Source organism: Drosophila ficusphila, unplaced genomic scaffold (genome assembly GCF_018152265.1).
Source record: "Drosophila ficusphila isolate 14025-0441.05 unplaced genomic scaffold, ASM1815226v1 contig_758, whole genome shotgun sequence".
Lineage (NCBI taxonomy): Eukaryota > Metazoa > Arthropoda > Insecta > Diptera > Drosophilidae > Drosophila > Drosophila ficusphila.
In genome coordinates, this window is record NW_025064700.1 from 1,212,195 (window position 1) to 1,219,065 (window position 6,871).

Genomic DNA, 6,871 nt, shown 5'->3' on the forward strand with positions numbered 1-6,871 from the left:
CGATGGAATCTGATAGACAGAAACTTTCGATTGCCTTCAAATGGTCCTCAGCTAAGCAAGCTCGTTCTTGGCTCCCGTAAAGTTGGTTGCATTATCAGACCAAATGCATTTGGGACGACCTCTTGTTGCAATAAATCGTCTGAGGGCTGCCAAGAATGTTGGTGTGAATAAATCAGTCACTAGTTCCATGTAAACTGCCTTGGTTGCAAAACATATAAAAATGCAGGCTTGTACAGGAATGGGCCGCAGTAGTCCACTCCAGTGACAGTGAAGGCCTAGCAAGAATCCACGCGTTCCTTTGGCAGGTCTGCCATAACATGCTGAAGTGTACGTGGCCGAGCACGACAGCAGCGAAGACACTTGTTGACCACAGCAGCGACTGTTCTTCTCCCCCGATGGGCCAATAGTGGAGTCTGATTCTGGCCAGCAACGTACGAGGTCCTGCATGAAGGCTTTCTTCGTGAAACTTCAGAAATGATTCTTTCTCCTCTGCTGGAACATTTTCGAGAACGACTGGGATATTGGAGCACCACTTTCGAAGCATGAAGTGGCCTTTCGCTAGCAAGTCCTTTGTTTGGTGAAGAATCTCCTCGACTTCTTCAATGGAACTGCCACCTGTGATCAAGTCATCAACATAAAAATCACGTCTGTCGATTTGAGATCCTACTGGGTATTTCAACTGCTCATCCATGGCCAACTAATGCATCGCTCGAACTGATAGAAAGGCGGCGGGTTTGGTACCGTATGTTACGGTATCCAACTTGTAGATGTTGATGTCATCCTGATCAGAATCGCGCCAAAGAATGCATTGTGAATAGCTGTCTGACTTGGCTATTCGAACACAGCGATACATTTTCCCAATATCTCCAGTGAGAGCAACTGCAAAGGTACGAAAACGGATTAAAATATTGAAGAGCTTAGCCTGTATGGTAGGTCCTGCCATCAACGTGTCATTCAACGAAATTCCAGATGATGAAGCTGCTGATCCATCAAATACGACACGTAGCTTGGTGGTCGTGCTATCGTCTTTAAAGACTCAATGATGCGGGAAGAAAAATCTGCAGTGCATTCTGTCATCTGGAGGTACAAGCGACATATGACCGAGTTCCAGATACTCCTTTATGAAGTTAGAGTATTGTTCCTTGACATCAGGACGGCGTTCCAGTTTTCGCTCCAAGCTGAGGAAACGGCGAAATGCTTGTTGGTATGACTCTCCAAGTCCATCGATTTTTCCAGTTTTCGGTACCTGAACTTCATATTCACCAGTGGGTAGTCGAAAGAAGGTGTTTTGGAAATGCTCCTCGCATTCCGTTTCTTCTTTGGTGAATTTCGAGCTTTCCAAAGGACAGGACTCTAATTCCCAAAATCGCTGCAGAAGATCATCATCTCGATCTTCAGGCTCTGGCATTTTTTCTGAAATAGATTGAGAGGCAACGAGAGTGTGGCAAGTTTGTGTCGTGCCACCAGAGACAACCCATCCAAGATGGGGGCCAAGCTTGATTTGTCCGATACATAACAAATCATAGAACAAACTTGCTCCTATGAGAAGGTCAACCCTCTTCGATTTGTTGAATTCTGGGTCAGCCAATGGTAGATTCGACGGGATATTCCATGGCGATGAGTCGAAATTGAAATCAGGCTGATCGTTGACAATGGAGGATGCAACCACGGCTTCAATAATTGCAGAGTAATTGGTAGAGTTGGATGATATACTCAGCTGGACAGCATAGCCTGAAGATCTGAAGCTAGAATCTCCAAGACCAAATACAGATACAGCAGCAGCAGATTTAATCTTTTTGAATTGAAGGAGGTGCGCAAATCTAGATGTTATAATGTGAACTTGCGAGCCTGAGTCGAGTATGGCACGACAAGGTATTAGACTACCAGCTCTGTTTTTAATAAAAACATTAGCAGTTGCCAAGAGCACAGAGTTGCAAACTTGAGGTCCTTCGAAAGAGGAAGAATCTGAGTCAGAGGGCAGCGTGCAAGCCAGTGAGTACTGATTTGAAGAACCTTGAGCCATATTAACTGGGGCCAGCGCGGGCTGAGTTGGCGATGGCATTACAGACGTTGGTGCGTCTCCCAAATGAAGCAATGTATGATGCTTGGATCCACATTTCCTGCAGCTGCCAGAATTGCACGAACGCAATTGATGCCCGTCTTTAAGGCATTTTATGCACAGGGACATCTTTTTACTTCCTTCAGCCTTAGTGCTGGGGAAAGATTACCAAATCTCGTGCACGTATATACAGAGTGGCCAGACTCGCTGCAGAATCGGCATCGTGATGGACTGACAGCTAGTAGGGCCTTGTTAGAACGATTATGCCTTCAAGATGAGTTGCTAGATGAATGGGTAGCCATGGCAAGCTCCACATTCTCTAAAGTCTGGCAACGTCTTTCCAGGAACTTCGAAAACTCCTCCCACGATGGTATTTTATCAACCGAGCACGACTCCTCCCACTTGGCTTGGGTAGGTGGATACAGCTTTTGCACCAAGGCTTGAACAATGAAGCAATTTGCAATTTGCTCTTGAGCGCCCAACGCTTGCAGAGCCCGCGTGTGACTATCAGAGAGTTCTCTTAACTTGCCAACTGACCCAGCTTCGATCGTCTTTAGGCCAAAGATTTGTGCAACATGTTCCTGAAAAACAATGCGTTTATTATTAAATCTGTTATTTATTACTTCAAGAGCGATACTGTAGTTGCTGTCAGAGATTTCCAGTGATTTTATGGTGTCAAGGGTCGCATCCTTGAGGCAGGAGCGCAGATGCTGCAGTTTCTCAATGTTGGAAAGGCCAGGGTCCTTGTCGATGATCGTCGAAAACATGGCATGTAAATCGGCCCAATGAGTATAGCCTCCACTAAATGTTGGGAGTTTTAGATCCGGCAATCGAGATTTTTGAGTTACAAAAATCGAATGAGACGAAAATGGATCTTCCGCACGGAATGTTGACGATAAAGGCACAGTCGAATTGCGTTTGCGAATTTCTGCACGGATGTGAACTTTTAGGGTGGCTATAAGTTCTTCGAAATTATGGCGTAATGGGCTACCGATTTCATTATAGTTTTCCTTTTCTAAGTTGTCATGAGCCAGGCAAAAACAATCACTTAATTTGTTAACAAGGTCTTCTCGCACACTAAGATCATTGTCACACATGCCTCTAATCATTTCCACTGTTAATTGCTTATTTATTGTTTCAGCACGTTACCAAAATGATTCGGCTTTAAGCTTAAAAAAGGTAGCTTGAGTTTGGGGCGAAAGGGTTTTGTCTTCGACCGACATGTTTCACTTAAGGCAAGACACCCTGTATTCAACCAAACGAACGTAGCACAAAAGGGAGACAAAACACGCGATTATACCGCAAGCTAGAATTGCACAGAGGGCAAAATGTCATACGGCCAACGACCTCCGAATTACACCGATGCAGATTGTATTAATTTGTAATTAATTCACTTTGGATATTTTGATTATTTGTGATTATCTCGCCGGGGCCTCCAAAATGTTGAGTTAGCGAACTTTTTCACTAACTATTTTTTGGCAAGATAACACAAAGATTTTATTTAGTTTTATAAAATGTATTTAATTAGCTCCAAGGGATATTATAACAAGTTTATTTTCAATTCACTTAAGTATGTTTATTGGATACAATAGAGTTTATTTAGCGGCACAATGGCGGCGACAAAATAATACGAAAGAATGCGCAGACAAACCCGAATTGGTTTTAGCGTTAAATGCAACGATCTAGCAACGACTAATAACTAGCAACGACTGTTAACTATTTTCGGCAATGCCGATGCAATGCAGCTGCATGAGCTTGACAAAGACGTACGAGGTGATAAATGATAAGCGAAGAACAAAGCGATGGTTAAGAGAATTGCCTCACAGGGCAATAGACTTTAAGAGAGTTGCCTCGCAGGGCAGTTTACAATAGTTTTTTAGTTATTATGTTAAGAAAACAAACGGGATGCTATTTCAGTTGTTTGGGCTGGACCAAACAGACGGTCTACTTGATATACTTGTCAAGTAAACCATGTTCGAAACTCATAAGATCGTTAACTTGATTTGTGCCTTGTCTCAAATCCTTTTTTTTTTTTAATTACGGTGTTTATTTATCGAACCTTCTCTCAACGAGACTAACGACAAGTATTCAAATCTTAGCCTAATACATATAATTAATTAATTAAAATTAAGTTTTTTTTTGGTATATGGCCCTAGCTATTGTTCCTGGGTGGGGAGATCTCTTCGCCGGAGTCGTGTGTGGCTAGTGTTCCACGTTAAAGACCGCGCCAGCCTATTTGGATGAGCCTGTAGCTTGATCATATACTTCGCTTTTACTTTGTCGATTTCCTCTTTAACAGTTCCCACGTTTAAGTCTCTGTGAATATTTTCATTCCGTATGTACCACAGTGCACCTGTTATTGCTCTCAGTATCTTTGATTGCGCTCTCGCGATCATTTATAGGTTACTAACGCATGCGTTCCCTCGTAGCTCGGAGCCATACTTCCAAATTGGTTTGAGAACTGCATTGTACAGAAGTAACTTGTACTCCAATTTAAGCGGAGAGCGAGCATTTATTAACCAGTGTAGGCGTCTTGCGTTGCTCCTTGAGGTACTCCAGCTTCATCTTAATTCAGAGACGAAATCTTTATATCCTACTGTGAAACTTCTTTGCACAAGATTTGACTCCAGTATTTTGTGGGTGTTCTGTGGTGGCAAATTTTGAATTTTATAAATCAAACCGTCTAACCAAACGCGGCCGTAGGCCTGGGCGACATCCAGAAAGACTGCGGAGCAATACTCTCGACTTTCAAATGTATTTCGTATCTCGGAGGTTATTCGGATTACTTGTTTAATGGTGCCGTGTTTCTCGCGGAAAACAAATTGATGACTTGGGATGGCATTATGGGACTATATGGGTTGCTTTATACGATTCAGGAGCAGCTTTTCAAAAATCTTTGATAGGCAAGGCAGAAGACTGATTGGCCTATATGATGAAGGCTGGACTTGTCCTCTCAAGCTTTATGGATCAAAGTGATGACAGACTTGTTCCATTGTTGTGGATAATAGCCCCAATTCAGCCTCTATAACTCTTATCACTGCCCTTGATTGGAATGTGATAGGCAAGGTAGCCTCTCGAGTGATGTTTGTTGGGAGCACAAAGCTATTTGTTGATGGAAGTGGATTGAAGACGTTTTCCAGATGCGCTGCAAATACATTCGTCCTCTCTTCGTTGCTGCGAGCCCACTCTCCTGTTTGTGTAGCATTTTGTTGATATGCCCGGACGCTCGACCGCTGCTAGAATTAGAATTAAAATTACAAGCCGATATAATAGGTGTGGAGTGTTGAGCAGCTAGTGACATAACAGACACTAGTCCTTCAACTGAGCTGTCAATCTCTTCTTTTTGGTACATGTTTGGGAAGCCATCAATATGAGTACTTACATACTTTCTTTATTTCTTTATTTCTTTATCACCAAATAGGTGATAAAGCGTGGTGGGCAGTATACAGCGGATAGGTTTAAGAAACCGCTTTGGCTATCGAGGTATATTTCGATAATTCTCTTTTCAAGCGAACGGTTGTGTTATTTTGTGCGCTCCGAATTTTCCATTTTTTTGATACAACCAGCGGTGGTTCTGTTCTCAAATTTGAATATTTATTTGCTTAAATACCTTTGTGTTCGAAACCGTTCGCTTCGCGAATGAATTTTTGTGCATTTAACGATTTATTTAACGATTTAATTTTTGTCTTACTGACTTTCCTTTGTGCTTCGTCCGTCAACAGTAGTGTTGTTGTAACAAGTGCATGCACATTAACTGTCCCCGCTCTCTCGCTCTCCCGCTCTTCTTTTTTTTTGACTAACAAACTCGAAAGTTCTAAGCGTGCAGTTCTTGCGGTAAATTTGAGTTGCTCGCTTAAAAATTTCGATTTCAATTTCTCTTGGCACAGTGGTCCCTGATTTAATAAACATGGAATCTTGCAATTTCTGTTTAAAAAAAACCTGCCTTCAGGTAATAAAGCCTGAGCAGGGTAAACTCACTTGTTGGCTTTATGACAGGATGGTGCACACTAAGTGCGCTGGATTCACAGGGCGGACAAGTGACGATCTAAGTAAAGGCCTTGGTTTACAGTTCTGCTGCGAAGCTTGTCGCGAAGTTGCGAAGAAAATGAAGTCCTTCATGAGCCAAACTAAATGCGGCCTTAAGGGACTGATCGCTAGTTTTGGCATAGCTAGAGATAGTTTTGCCAGGGCTAATGATCTACTCTTAGCGCTGGACTCGCAGTTTAATAGCCTTAAGCTATTAGAGGAGTCCCCGAAGCGCAAGAAGGCTGCTGGTGGTAGGCCTGAGGGAGTCGTCCCGCAACTCCGAAGCGACTGGCAGAACTCCTCTGCGGATGAGCAGCCGACTTTAGCAACCCCTCAAATGTTGCTAAGATCGGCAGCCAAAAAAGATTCGGACCCCGATCAATCCACAGTGGAGTGTAGACCAACGCCTCTAAAAAGTTCCGATTTGTCTGAAGGTGGTTCTCAAAATGTAATTCCACCTAACCAACCAAATATACCCCCACAAGAGGCTTCTGAGACCGGACTACCGGCCCAAATTGTCACCGCAGACCCACTGCCTGCAGTAGCAAAACCCCTCACAGTGGTTCCACAAATGAGACAAATATTTGTTTCTCGGCTGGCCCCTGATCTCACATCTGCAAAACAATAAGCGATTTTATTGCCGAATTACGAAAACTTGTGATTGTAGTGGTTATTTCTTTTTGATGGTTTATTAAAGTCGAAAATACGAAAACGAAATCGAGACGAGAGTTACGCAGTGCGTACGATAGGGAGTTCAAATTTCAACTAAACTTTTAATTTCATAAA